The 16,218-nt window shown below is 36.6% G+C and overlaps 2 pseudogenes; both read right to left on the reverse strand.

Annotated features, from left to right (window-relative positions):
* Window positions 1–6,194: 6,194 nt before the first annotated feature.
* Window positions 6,195–6,310, reverse strand: LOC120597771 (uncharacterized; annotated as a pseudogene).
* A 6,665-nt stretch (window positions 6,311–12,975) lies between these two features.
* Window positions 12,976–13,094, reverse strand: LOC120597774 (uncharacterized; annotated as a pseudogene).
* Window positions 13,095–16,218: the final 3,124 nt, after the last annotated feature.

Genomic DNA, 16,218 nt, shown 5'->3' on the forward strand with positions numbered 1-16,218 from the left:
GGAGAAAGTCAAGAAAACTGTGAACAAAATGGAATTATCAATAAAAAGGAAACCTAAAAGAAAAAACTCCTAAAGCTGAAAAGCACAATAACTGAAATTAAAAATTCACTAGATAGATTCAAGAACTGATATGAGCAGTCAGAAGAATCAGTGAATTTTATTAGCTAGGACAATGGAAATTATTGAGGCTGAGGAACAGAAAAAGAAAAAGATTGAAGAAAAGTGAACAAAGCCTAAGGATGCTGTGGGACACCATCAAGTGAACTAACATACACATCATGGGAGTCCCAGAAAGATAAGTGAGAGGAGGAAGGGCAAAAAATATTAAAAGAAATAATGGCTGAAAACTTACCAAATTTGATCAAACCCATGAACATAAACTTCCAAGAAGCTCAACAAATTTCAAATAAGATGACCCACACCTAGCCACATTATAATCATACTTTCAAAAGACAAAAGCAAGAGGGAATCTTGAAAGCAGCAAGAGAAAAGTGAAACATCGCAAACAAGGGAGCGTCAATAAGATTATCTGCAGATTCCTTATCAGAATATTTGGAGGCCAGAAGACAGTGGGCCAATATATTCAAAGTTCTCAAAGAAAAAGAGTTCTCTAGTCAGCAAAACTCTTTCGAAAGTGAGGGAGAAATTCAGATATTCCCAGATAAATAAAAGCAGAGGGAATTTGCAACCACTAAGACCTGCCCTGCAAGAAATGCTTCAGGGAGTTCTGCAAGGTGAAATGAAAGGACACTAGACAATACCTCGAACCCATATGGAGAAATGAGGATCTCACTATAGGTAAATAAGTGGGCAATAATAAAAACTAGTATTACAACAATGGTTTGTAACGGTCATTTTTGTTTTCTATATGACTAAAGGAAAATTATTAATGTAAAATTTCTATACTGCAACTTTGGCTTGTTACTCCAAATCTTGTTTTCTACATACTTTAGGAGGCTAAAGCATTTAAAAGGATGATTACTTTATGTATTTGGGCACACAGTGTGTAATTTTATGACATCAAAAACTGAAAGGGTTGTGGACAGAGCTGTAAAGGAACACTTTTTGTATGTTATTGAAGTTGAGCTATTATAAATTCAACTTAGAATATAACTATGTTAAATGTAATCTCCATGGGAACCAAAAAGAAGATAGCTATAATACATATACAAAAGGAAATAAAAAGAAATTTAAACATTTCGCTACCAAAAAAGTCAACTACACACAAAAGAAAGCAGGAATGCAGGAAATGAGGGACAAAAAAGCTATAAGGCATATAGAAAACAGAGTACAATGACAAGTTTCTCCATGTAAATGGATTAAACTGTCCAATCAAAAGACAGAGATCTGCAAAATGAATGAAAACACATCATCCTACTATATCTATCTACATACAAGAGACTCACTTGAGAGCCAAATGCAAACAAGTTCAAAGTTAAAAGGTAAAAAAATAAATTTAATGGAAGTAGTAACCATAAGAGAGGAGTGGCTATCCTAATATCAGACAAATATTAAATCAAAAAATGTTGCAAGACAAAGAATGACATTAATTTTTTCAATGCAGCAAGAAAATATAATACTTATGTGCCTAAGGACAGACCATCAAAACATATGAAGCAAAAACAGAACTAAAGAGAGAAATGGACAGTTTTACAATAGCAGTTGGAGATTTGATGCCCTACTTACAAGAATGGATAAAACAACCAAACAAAAGATAAATAAGGAAATAGAGGACTTAAACAACGCAATAAATTGACTAGCTCTAACAGAGAACACCACCCAACAACGTGATATCCATTCCTCTCAAGTGCACGTGGGACGTTTTCCAAGATAGACCATACGTTAGGCCACAAATTAAGTCGCAAAAGATTTTTAAAAGTGTCATAACAGAGTATCTTCTTGACCAAAACAAGATGAATTAAAAATCAATAACATAAAACTGGAAAATTTACAAAATTGTGGAAATTGAACAAACCATGGATCGATGAAGAAATCACAAGGGAAATTAGAAATACTTAAAGATGAATGAAAATGAAAACAACATACCAAAACTTATGGAATATTGTGAAAGTGGCACTAAATGGGAAATTAGTAGCTATAAATGATTACATTAAAAAAATACCAAAGCTTTATAATTTAATGAATGAGAAAAAGAACAAACTAAACTCTGGTAGCAGAAAGAAGGAAATAATAAAGATGAGAATACAGATAAATGAAATAGAGAATAGAAAAACTACATAAAATCAATGAAACCAAAACTTGGTTCTCTGAAAAGATAAAATTGACAAAACTTTAGCTAGATAGACTAAAAAAGGAAAACACTGAAATTACTAAAATCAGAAATAAAAATGAGAACATTAGTACCAATTCTACAGAAATACAAAGAATCATAAGAAACCACTATAAACAATTACATGCCAACAAATTGGACAACTTAGAAGAAAGAGATAAATTACTAAAACAACAATCTACCAAGACTGAATCAGGAAGAAACAGAAAACTTGAACAGACCAATTACTAGTAAGGAGATTGAATCCGTAATAAAAAATCTAATGAAGAAAAGCCCAGGACCAAATGGCTTCACTGGTAAATTTAAACAAGCATTTGAGAAGAATGCCAATCCTCAAATTATTCCAAAAAATCTAAAAGAAGGGAACACTCTCAAAATTTACAACACCAGCATTACCCTGATACCAAAGCCAGACACAGACACTACAAGAAAACTATAGGCACCTGATGAATATAGGTCCAAAAATTCTCAATAAAAAACTAGAAAGCCAAATTCAATAGCACATTAAAAGGATCATTCGTCATGATCAAATGAGATTTAATCTAGGGATGCAAGGATGGTTTGACATACATAAATCAATCAGTGATACATCACATTAATAGAATGAAAGAAAAAATCATATCTCAATAAACACAGAAAAAGCATTTGACAAAACTCAACATCCACTCATGATAAAAACAACAAATTAGATATAAACGGAACATACCTCAACATAATAAAAACCTCATATGACAAGCCCACAGGTAACAACACACTCAATAATAAAAGGTTTAAAGCTTTTTATCTAAGATCAGGAACAAGACAAGAGTGCCCACTCTCACCATTTCTATTCAACATAGTACTAGAAGTCCTACCTGGAGCAATCGGGCAAAAGAAAGAAAAGGCATCAGAATTGGAAAGAAGTAAAATCGTCTCTATTTGCAGATGATGTCATTTTATATGTACATGACCCTAAAGACTCCACCAAAAAACTGTTAGACCTAATCAATGAATTTAGTAAAGTTGCAGGATATAAGATTAACAAAAAATCAATAGCATATCTATACACTAACAATGAACTGTCTGAAAAAGAAAAACAATCCCATTTATAACTGAATCAAAGACAATAAATACTTAGGAATACATTTAACCAAAGATGAAAGCTCTCTAGACTGAATACTACAAGACATAGATAAATTAAAGAAGGTGCAAATAAATAGAAAGGTATCCTGTGTTCATGGATTGGAAAAACTAATACTGTTAAAATGTCCATACTACAAAAGCTATCTATAGATTCGATGCGATCTCTATCAAGTTTTCAATGGCGATTTTACAGAAGTATAAATAACAGTCCTAAAATTTATATGCAACCACAAAAAATCACAAACAGCCAAAGCAATCCTGACAAAAGAACAAAAATGGATGTCAAGCTATTTATAAAGCTCAAGTAATCAAAACAATATGGTACTGGCACGAAAACAGACACATATACCAATGGAACAGAACTGAGAACCTGGAAATAAAGCCATGTGTATACAACAAACTAATATTTGACATGGGAACAGAGACTATTCAATGGAGAAGAGACAGTCCCTTAAATGGTGCTGGAAAAATTAGATATTCACGTGTTAAAGAATGACACTAGATCCCTATCTCACACTACTCACAAAAACTAACTCAAAATGGATTAAAGACTTAAAGGTAAGAACAGTAGCCATAAAACTCAGAAGAAAACATAGGATAAGAGCTCCTTGATATGGATCTTGGCGATGATTTTTTGGATATGACATCTAAAGCATAAATAACAAAATCAAGAAATAAGCAAGTAGGACTATATCAAACTAAAAAGCTTCTGCGCAGCAAAAGAAATGATCAACAAAATGAAAATACAACCTATGGAATAAGAAAATATTTGTGAATCGTACACCTGATAATGATTAATGGCCAAGATACCAAGAAATATAAAGAACTTGTACAACTCAATAACAACAACAACAAACAACTTGATTTAAAAATGAATAGATGATTTGAATAAACATTTTTCCAAAGACATACAGATGGCCAACATGAAAAGGTACTCGACATCACTAATCATCAGGGAAATACAAACTAAAACCACAATGAGATATCACCTCACACCTGTTTGAATGGCTGTTATCAAAAAGATAAGCGATAATGAGTGTTGGTGACACAGAGAAAAAGGGAGTCCTTGTGCACTGTTGATGAGATTGTAAATTGGTGCAGCCATGATGGAAAAAATATGGAAGTTGCTTAAAACAGAACTACCATATAATTCAGCAGTATCACCTCTGAGTACCCAAATGGATTTGAAGAGATATTTGTACACCCATGTTCACAGTGTTATTTACAATAGCTAAAGGTGGAAGCAACACAAGTGTCCATCGATGAATGAATGGATAAGCAAAATGTGGTACATATGTACAATGGAATATTTATTATTCAACCTTAAAAATGAAGTAAATTCTGTAATATGCTACAACATGGATGCATCTTGAGGACATTATGCTAAGGGAAATAAAAATAAGCCAGTCACAAAAAGACAAATACTCTATGCTTTCACTTCTATCAGATATCTAGAGTAGCCAAAATCATAGACAGAAATTATAACGGTGGTTGCCAGGAGCTGAGGGGAGAGGAAAATGCGGAGTTGTTGGCTGATGGGTATAAAGTTTCAGATTTATAAGATGAGAAGGTGCATGGGGATGGATGGTGGTGATGGCTGTACAATGTGAATGGATTTAATGCCATTGAACTGTATACTTAAAAATGGTTAAGATGGTAAATTTTATGTTGTGAGTATTTTAACACAATAAAGAAAGGAAAATGTGAATTGAAATGTTTTCCTTAGGAGTATTTCTAGGACCACCCTCCTGGTCCTGGTGCTCTTGTAAGGCCCCAGGCAGCCCCCAAATACTTAAGGCCCATCTGGGTACTGTTCCACATGCAGGAGATACTGGGGGGAAAGGACAGGGCCCCTTGTACTTGAGCAGCTCCCAGACAAGTAGGAAATGAGGCATGCAGATAGCTGTACCACTGCAGAGCATCTGTCATCTGTTACTAATACCTACAAAACTTGGAGAACAGAGCAGGAAACTTCATTCTGTCTCTCCAGCTTTCCCACTCATGCACAGCCTTTGTGGAGGCCAAGTCCAGCCAGGGCCTACCTCACAGCTGATGTCCAGACCCACTACAATGCACACGTCCTTCTGCAGTGCTCCCCTGAACTGGCCACCCTCCTCCTCCCTGCTCCACCTCTTGGCACCTGGGCAGCAAAAGTGCCCTGATGTGGAGTACCCCCAGCCCCACCCTGGGCTATGCCAGCCCTTTTGCCTGGGCCCAGTCTGGGTGGTCTCTCCTGTGGCAGAATCTTCATCTCCTTCAAGCAATGCCTCCCTCTGAAGAGGCACTCCAGGCAGATTCTGCTTTTAGATCTTTTGGATATATATACCCAGAAGTAGGATTGCTGGATCCTATGGTAATTCTACTTTTAATTTGTTGAAGAACAACCATGCTGTTTCCCAGAGGCTGTACCATTTTATATTCTCACCAACACTTGTTTCTTATCTTTTTTTTTTTTTTATTAGTAGCCATCCTAATAGGTGTGAGGTGATATCTTGTTATGGTTTTGACTTGCATTTCCCTAATGATTAATGATGTTGAGCATCTTCTCAAATTCTTGTTGGACTTTGGTGTATCATCTCTGGAGAAATGTCTATTCAAGTCCTTTGCCCATTTTTTTATGTGGGTTATTTGATTTTTTTGCTGATGAGTAATAATAGCTAATATGTATTAAGCATACATTATAGGATCATGCTTAGGACCAAACTAAAATAGGTGATAATCTTGGCAGGCTAACAATTTGATGTCGTTTTCTTTTTTTTTTTTTTAATATTTATTATTATTATGCCTACAGCACCTGGTCTTCCTAGGTGGTCTCCCATCCAAATACTAACCGGGTCCAACCCTATTTAACTTCCGAGATCAGACATCGGGCTTGTTCAGGGTGGCATGGCCATAGACCATGGATGGCTCCACTGGGTCACAAACCCAGGACCTTCTTCGTGTAAAGCAGATGTGCTAACCACTACACTATGGAACCACATCCCTAGTGTCATTTTCAAACCTACAGTGTTTGAATATTTGCAAACCATTTACTTGGGGATTGGACAGAGACAGGGAGAAACTAATTTCCTGTTATTAAAAATTAAGTATGAATGCAGTATTATTTACAGTAGCCAAGACATCCATCACAAGTATCCATCAATGGATAGCTGGGTAAAGAAGATGGGATATATACACATATACACACATATCTACATATGAACACATACATATATGCAATATTATTCAGCCACAAGAAAGGATATCCTGCCATCTGCAACCACATGGATGGACCCTGAGGGTATTATGCTGAGATAAGTCAGGCAGAAAGACAAATATATGATATCATTCATATCTGGAATCTAAAAAAGCCTAACTCATAGAAAGAGCAGGATGGTGGTTATTGGGACCTGGGGGTAGGGGAGTTGGGAAGCTGTTGTTAAAGGGTACAGACTTGCAACCAGAAGATGAAAAAGTCACGGGGATCTAATGCACAGCACCCACAGTCAACAGCACTGTATTAGGTTCTTCAAAATTGCTAGGAGACTGGATCCTAAATGTGCTCACCACAAAAAAGAAATGATAATTATGTGACATGATAGTTACCTAATGAAATGCTATGGTGGTAATCATATTGCAATATATGCGTATCAAATCAATGCACATTATACACCGTAAACTTACACAATATTATATGTCAATTATATCTCAATTTTTAAAAATTATATACAGAAACAGACTCACTAGTTCACTCCTACTGGCTATGGAGTCAATGTCAATGAACAAAGGGGTTTTTTTGGTTCCTTTTACAAAATCTTTCTGACTTTTCTGAGATTCGTGTTTTCTCTTCAGTTTTTATCTCTGATCTTTCAAACCTGATAACTTCTTGGGAAGTGTTTTTTAGGGCTTAGAATTTTGATAATGAAATGAATCACTCCTCCCCAGTCAATAGTACCAGGCCAAGCATTACTCAGCCTCACAACCACAGCCAAGCGCCCCTGCCAACTTTCAGGCGATGGAAATGGAAGACTCCACACAACTGTTGGAAAACACAAGATAGGTGGGTGCAAGCACTTCTTCTAGTTTTGATACATCCCCTGTTGTGGGTGCAGGATCAATTTATATTTCAGCAGTTATATAAAGAGACATCAGCAGAAACCTGAGTTGCCTGACATATATTGATTTATCGAAGTGATTTTTTAATTAGGAAATATTTGCAACATATAGATAAGTGTAGAAAATGATACCCATGTACCCCCACCATGCATAAACAGATGTTAACATTTCTGCCATCTTTGCTTCAGAGGTTTCATTTTAAGAAATAAAATGTTTCAGATCCAACTGAAGGCCCATGTCTTCCCCTCTTCCCTCCCTCCTCAGGGGCCCCTACTATCCTGGAATTAGTGCATATCATTTCCATGAATAATGCTGTACTTTTGCTGTCTATTTATCTGCAGTCTAACCTATTGCTTTGGGTATTCGTAAGTTTTGCACAAATGATAGCTGTGTGGCCATTTGTCATTCTCTTGGCTGCTCAGTGTCTGAAGCCTCTTTCCAGGAGGAGGAAGAGCCCCTTCTATCATAAAACCTAAAAGATTCAACCCTCCTTGCAGCTGGGGACAGGCATGTGACCTAGGTTCTGCAATAAGACCATACCCCTGACAGTGACGGCAGTGCCTGGGGCTCCACCTCGGCTACACATTTAGTCCTGGATCCTGGTTCTTGAGCTCCCCCGGTGACTCTGTGAACTAGGTAATATCCTCCCAGTGAATCCTTTGTTGGCTTAAGTCAGAAGGATTTTCTGTTGCTTACGGTTAAGAACCTGGTTGAAAACGATACTTTTGCAACTTGCTTTTTTCATTCAACATTTTTTTGGATTCAAATGGATATGTGTAATTGAAGGGGAGCAGAACACGCCACTCCAAAAGATGTCGCTTTGGCATATGGGTTATTTTGAATTAAAGGTACTTGAGAAAAAACTGGTACAAGGATACTCTGACCCTCCTTTGTCTCCCTGAAAACAGAAGATAAATCTGCCATGTGAAAGGTACCCTCCCTGTACCAGGATAATAAATAGGCACTCTTATCACCATAAAATAAAATTAGCATTTTTCTAACTTCTCTCAAAAATCACCCAGGAATAACATGGAAAATGAGATACAGAAACATAAGGTCCATTTCCAGGGAACCTAGGCACCACATGAAATCCTGAGTTACAGCAGAGGTGGGACTGCCAAAAGCAGCAGCGAACAAGCAAAGGGGGTAAAAGGATGGTAGCAGAGGTTGCCTGTGGCTGCAGATATAATAGTTAACAGCGACAGCGGCAGCAGTAGCAAATACTTATATAACACTTACAATGAAGCCGAGGCTCAAAAAGATTAAGTGACTGCCCAAAGTCACCCAGTTAGTAGGTGGCAGTTGCGGAATTCAAACCTAGGCATCTGGCTCATCTGTGCTCTTCGTCTTGCTGTCCTTTGCAGGCTCTTGTCTCTGTCTCTGTCTCCGTCTCTCTCTCTCTCACACACACACACACGCACAAACGTGAGAAGCAAGATACATGTCATGAGAGTGAGGAGCACACCCTCATATATAAAAACAAAATCTCTTGTTTGCAGCAACTGGAACAGATCACAGGTTGCTAACAGGAACATCCCTGGATCTGCTTTGGTCCTAAGGGAGAAGGGCTTATGAAGGAATCACACAAGCAAGCCATACGTGGTAGATTAAAGACAGCTACAATTTCTTTTCCCCTCCCTTTGAGTCGACTGGCTCTCCGACATATTTTCATCAACTGGATGTGTCTTTAGTGATACTATGAGACTTTCAAGGCTTGTCTCTAAAAGATCTGCCACTTCCACTTTCACTGCTTGAAATACTTCTTGGAGTCCAGTTGCCATACTGTAAGGAAGCCCAAGTTGCCACAAGGAAAGGCCCATATTCAAGAGGACTACAGCCCTCAGGTAACGGTCATCACCAACTACCAGCCATGTGAGTGGATCATCTTGGAAGTGATAGCCTAAGTTGAACTTCTGGATGGCTGCAACCCCAGCCATTGCCTTGTGGAGCAGAGTTCAGTCCTGCCTAAAATACAGACATTTGAGGAGATAAATGGTTTCTGCTGTGTTAAGTCAATGTTTCAGGGTGGTTTACAATGCAATAGATAACTGAAACAGTATATTTGCAGAAATCAGACCGTGATAGAAGAGTGACTGCATTGTCAATTTTGTTAATCTTTTCAAAATCCAGGTTTTGGTTTCATTGATTTTCTCTATTGTTCTATTCTGTTTTCACTCTAATCTTTATTTCATTCTTTCTGCTTGTTTTGGAATTAGTTTGATCTTCTTTCTCTAGTTTGTTTAGGTAGAATGTTAGGTTATTGATTTGAGATCTTTTTTAACATAGGCATTGTAAATTTTTAATATAGGCTATAAATTTCCCTTTCAGCACTGTTTTCTCCTCATTTCATGTGCTTTGGTAGGTTGCATTTTTGTTTTCATTCATTTTAAAGTATTTTCTAATTTCCATTGTAATTTTTTCTTTGACCCATTGGTTATTTAGGATTATGTTAATTTCCACATATTTGTGTGTTTTCCAAATTTCCTTCTGTTATTAATTTCTAATTTCATTCATTGTGGTCAGAACATACTTTGTATGATTTCACCCTTTAATTTTTTGTGCTTTGTTTTATGACCTACCATATAGTCAGTCCTGGAGAACGTTCCATTACACTTGAGAAGAATGTGTATTCTGCTATTCTTGGGTGGCTTGTTTGATAGAAGTCTATTAGGTCTAATTTGTTTAAGTTTTTGTTCAAGTCTTCTATTTTCTTGTTCTTCTGTCTAGTTGCCTGTTCTGCAGGTTCGGGGTACCGAAGCTTGGGTGCACAGTTCTAGCAGCTAGAAGAATATGCGAAGAGCTGTGGGCAGATGCGACATAGCTTTATTCAGTCATAGTAGGACACAGCAAGGCACAGGCACAGCTCCAGCTCGCCCCAGCCTGCACAGGTGGGGCTGTTCTTATAACAAGGTGCATAATAGTGGCTTAAGGTCAGGTACTATAATCGATCACAATCTACGGGTTGTTTAGGATGCTGTATCTAAGGTTACACAGGACACTGTAGCTAAAGCTGCCTGGAAACCGCACGGCTTGCTGGGAGGGAGCCTGACTGCATCCATTTTGTCAGTCAGTCCCCTCACCCAACATTCATTATTTAAAGTGGGACATTGGAATCTCCAGCATTTATTATTGAATTGTCTACTTCTTTGAATTGTCGGTTTTTTGTTTCATGTGTTTCGAGGCTCTGGAACATATGTTTATAATTATTATGTCTTCTTGATGAATTGACCTATTTTATCCTTATAAAATAACATTGTCTCAAGTAACAATTTTTGTTTTAAAGTATTTTGGCTGATATTAGTATAGCCATTCCAGCCCTCTTTTGGTTGCTGTTTGATATATCTTTTTTCTATCCTTTCATTTTTAATTTATCTGTGTTTTTAAATCTAAAGTATGTCTCTTATAGACAACACATAGTTAGAACATGTTTTTTCATTCATTCTGCCAATCTCTGCCTTTTAATTGCAGTTTTTAATCCACTTATATTTAAGTACTAATAAAGTAGACTTTACATTTTGCTATTTGTTTCCTGTATGTTTTAATGTCCTGACTTTGTCTCCATTACTACCTATTTTATATTAAATAGATATTTCCTACTATAACATTTTAACTTTCACATATACGGTTAACTTAGTGATTGTCAGGGAGATTATGATTAACAACTTCTATATAACTAATATAGTTCGGATTAATACCAACTTAATTTCAATAATTTACAAAATTTGCTCCTATAGAGCTCTATTCCCTTCCCGCTCCATTGGGCTGTTATTGCCACACAAATTCCATCTTTATGCATTGTGTGCTCATCAACATAAATTTAAAATTAATATTTTATGAAGTTGATTTAAAAACCTATAGGGAAAAAAGAGTTACCAACAAGAATGTATAATGCTGTTTTTTATATTTACCTACCTAGTTACCTTTACCAGTTTTATTTCTTCATGTAGATTGAGTTACTATTTACTGTCCTTTTATTTCAGCTAAAGAACCATCTTTAGTAAATCTTGTAAGGTGGAGTCTGCTAGTAATCAATTCTGTTTTGGTTTATCTGGGAATCTCAATTTCTCTTTCATCTTTGAAGTATAGCTTTGCTGAATATAAAATTTTTGGTTGGCAGGTTTCTTTTTCTTTCAGCATTTTGAATATGTCACTCCTCTGCCTTCAGGACTCCATAGTGTCTAATGAGAAATTATCTGTTAATCTTATTCAGGATTCCTGTATGTGATGAGTCACTTCTCTCTTGCTAATTTCAAAATTCTCTCTGGCTTTGACTTTCAACAGTTTTATTATGATGTGTCTAGGTGTAAATTTCTTTGAGTTTATCTTGCTTGAAGTAAAAGATTAATGTCATCTATCAAATTTCGAGAGTTTTTACCCATTATTTCTTCAGGTATTCTTTCTGTCCCTCTCTCTCACCTCTCCTTCTGGGATTCCCATTCTGTGTAGTATGTTGGTATTCTTTTTTAATTTTTTAAATTTTTTATCAAGTTTATTGGGATAACATTGGTTAATACAATTATATAACTTTCAGGTGTACATTATCATTTGACATCTATATATTCTCTTGTGTGTTTACTACCTAAAGTCTGGTTTCCTTCAGCTACCATATATTTGATCCCCTTTGCCCACTTTACCCTCTCCCTACCATCCTGTATTTGGCCCCCTTTACCTCATCCACCTCCCCCATCTTCCCCCACCCCCTACCCTCTGGTAAACACTAGTCCATTGTCCATGTCCATGAGTCTCTGTTTGTCCTGCTCATTTGTTGCTTTTAGGTTTATATCCCACATATAAGTGACATCATGTAATTTTCAACTTTTTCTGGCTTATTTCGCTTAGCATGATTATCTAGAAGTCCTTCATGTTGTTGAAAATGGCAGTATTTCATCTCTTCTTATGGCTGAGTAATATTCCATTGTATATATGGACCACAGCTTCTTTAGCCAATCATCTATTGTAGGACACTTCAGTTGTTTCCATGTCCTGGCCACTGTGAGTAATGCTGCTGTGAACATCGGTGTGCAAATATCTTTTCGGATATGGGTTTTCAAGTCTTTGGGGTAAATATCCAGTAGGATTGCTGGATCATATGGTAGATCAATTCTTAGTTTTTTGAGGAACCTCCATACTGTTTTCCATAGTGCAGTCGCACCAGCCATGTATGAGGGTTCCTTTTTCTCCGCATCCTCTCCATATGTTGGTGTTCTTAATCATGTACTACAGATCACTGAGGCTCTATTCATTTTTCTTTATTCTTTTTTCTGTTCCTCACACTAACTGTATTTAAGTTTGCTGATTCTTTCTTTTGCCTACTCAAATACGTTGTTGAGTCCTTTTGGGGAATTTTTCATTTAATCGTACTTTTTTTAAAAAAATTTTTTAGGCGAGGCAACCCTTGGTTGACCTCACAGATTGCAAGGACCTTGACAGCTTACAATCCTTTATTTTTTTTATTTTTATTTCTTTTACACTTACAGCACCTGGTCTTCCTATGTGGTCTCCCATCCAAGTACTAACCAGGCCCGATCCTGCTTAGCTTCCAAGATCAGATGGAATCCGGCTTGTTCAAAGTAGTATGGCCATAGACCTAATTGTATTTTTAAACTCTAGAATTTCTATTTGGTTCTCTATTATAATTTGTATGAGACATAGTTCTCATACTTTCACTTAGCTCTTTTCCAATTTTTTAAGTTCACGTTTTTTTAGTTGAAGAATAATTTACATGTAACATTATATTAGTTTCAGGTATACAACATAATTTAATTTTTATATGTACAGTTAACCCTTAAACAAAATGGGTTTGAGTTGTACAGGTCCACTTGTATGAAGATCTTAAAAAAATGTTCTTAAATGTGGCAACTCTGAAAATCAAGTTATTCCCCTCCCTGAAGTTTGTTATAATTGCTGTTTGCTGTAGTTGCTGGCTGTTCATTTAGTGGTGATTCTGAACTAATTATGTAAAGTCTGTATTCTTTGTTGTGTGTGGCCACTGAAGTTTTTTCTTCATTAGCTTAGTGGTCAGCTAATGATTGCACAGAGATTCCCTTAATTGCTTGGAATCAAAAAGCCTCTCAGCCTCTCTGTGTTCATGTTGGGACATGCCTTCAACAATCAGCCTAGAAGCTGACAACTATGCCTGAGCTGTTACTCCCTCCTCGCATGGAGCCTCAAGGTCAGACAGAGGTAAGAGTTTAGGACGACCTTCTCGGGTCTTTCCTTAGCATGCTTATAGCTCTGGGCATGTTCACCACCCTACACATACATGTGGCCTTCTAAATTATCAGAAATATGGCAGAGTTTTTCAAGACCCTCAAAAGACATTTCATTTGCCACCTTTTCTTTTAAGATTTCTAGATAGTGTGATCCAACTGCTATCCATTGCCTCAGGGAGCTACAAAGTTAAACAATTGCCTATATTTGTTTTTTAACAAACACCCCCACCTGCACCAGGAAAAGGCTTTATGTAGTAGGTGAAGTCTGAAACAGATCAAATACAAACAGCCTTAGAAGTGGGGTCTTTCAGGAAGCCACTATACAGGTCAAATAATGATAATTCTGTGGGAATGAGGCTGTAAAGAAGCTTCAGCCCTATTCTTTTTCTTTCAGTAGTTGCCATGCTGCTGGCTTTCACTATGCATGCAGCTGGTTTTCAAAGCTACTACAGAGTGGAAGAGCAAGGGATGGCAGTAGGGGCAAATTAAAACACAAAAATCTTAGAAGATTACGGGATTACGGCCGAGTAGAGAACACCAGGAGTAGGTCTCCCTATATACACACAATTGCATTGGCAAAATCTGTTCAATGTAACTATTTTTGAACTCTGGAGTCTGTTGAGGCTAGCAACTTCCAGGGGGGAAACATGAATGGTAAACTGCAGTTCATTTAAGGCAATTTCAACTCTTATCACAGTAGCAGCTACCCATCTCCCACCCCAGCCACATGGCAGGAAGTAAGTTTTCCTGGAGCAGCTGCACACAGCCTGTGGGAGCTAGGATGGACAAAAAGGATTCTATCTTCCAAATATTGGGTATCTGCACTCTGATTGTTGATTGCAGCTTCTGATCACAGAAATGCAGACAAAGAGGCATGCAGACAAAGAGGCAGGCGGCCTTTTTTGTTGTACTTCTCTGAATTGTGGAAACATTCCCTCTCTAGATCAAGTGACTTACAAGAAGATTTAAAGGGCCGGTGGACTTTGCATTTCTTTTTTTACTTTTTTTCCTTTTGAGATCCAGATATTAAAGACTAGGACATTCAAAAGCAAATGCATATATGAGGAGAATTAGGAAATGATTGTAGGGGAAGATTAAAAAAACACACAGAAAAGACATTAAATTCATACCACAGGTTATCCTCAGCACATAGGCTACAACAATCGAAAAGTATATAAACAGTAACAAAAACAGCAAACCCTGGAAGAGAAAGAGATACTGATTTCCAAAGTTAATACCACAGTATTTGACTCAAATGGCCAGTGTTCAATAAAAACTCACAAGCATAGAAAGGAACAGGAAAGTATGACCCATTCAAAGGAAAAACAAACAGAATCTTTCCCTGAGGAAATTAGTGTTACAATTAATATCAAAATTTTAAAACAACTGTCTTAAAGATGTTCAAAGAACCAAAGAAACATGTGGATAAAGTCAAGACAATAATGTGTGAACAAAATGGAAATATCAATAAAGAAGTTTTTTAAAAAACTAAAAAGAAACCAAAATAAATTCTGGAGCTGAAAGGGACAATAACTGAAATTAAATTTGCTAGATAGATTCAAAGAGAGACATGAGCAGGCAGAATAAATAATTGATGAACTTTAAGATAGGACAATGAAACTCATAGAGGGCGAGGAATAGAAAGAAAAAATATTGAAGAAAAGCAGAGCACAAGGAACCTGTGGGACACCATTAAGTGAACCAACATACACATTGCGAGAGTCCAGAAAAAGGAGAGAAAGGGGTAGAGAAATATTTGAAAAAATAATAGCTGAAAATTTTCCAAATTTAATGGATGACATGAATATAAACACCCAAGAAACTCCAAGTTAGATGAACTCAAAGGCACCCAAATCAAGATACATTATAATCATACTTTCAAAAGACAGAGCAAATCTTGAAAGCAGCAACAGACCCCATCACATATGAGGGGTCTTCAATAGGATTGTGAGCAGATTTCTCACCAAAGGTTGTGAGAGCAGGAGAGAATGAACCAATATATTCAGTGTTAAATAGAAAAAAACCTGTCAACCTATAATCCTATATCCAGCCAAACTGCCCTCCAAAAGTGGGGGAGAAGTCAGGACATTACCAAGTAAGCAAAAGTTGGGGGAGTTGTGACCACTAGATCTGCCCTGCAAAAAATGCTCAAAGGAATCCTATAGGGTAAAATAAAGTGACACTAGAGAGCAGCTCAGAGCCACGTAGAGAGATAAAGATCTAATAAAGGTAATTACCTGGGCAACTATAAAAGCTAGCATTACTGTAAAAATAGTTGGTAATTGTACTTTTTGTTCGTTTTGTACATAATTTAAGACAATAATACATTTAAGGAAAAAAATATTATTGTAAAAGTTAGTATGATTGTAACCTTGGTTTGTGACTCCAAATATTATTTTCTATATAATTTGTAAGACTAACTTTTTAAAAATTATTAGTTTATGTTTTTGGTCGTACAACATATAAAGAAATTTTATGATATCAATAATCAAAAGGGGT

Source organism: Pteropus medius, unplaced genomic scaffold (genome assembly GCF_902729225.1).
Source record: "Pteropus medius unplaced genomic scaffold, Ma_sr-lr_union100, whole genome shotgun sequence".
Taxonomy (NCBI): Eukaryota; Metazoa; Chordata; class Mammalia; order Chiroptera; family Pteropodidae; genus Pteropus; species Pteropus medius.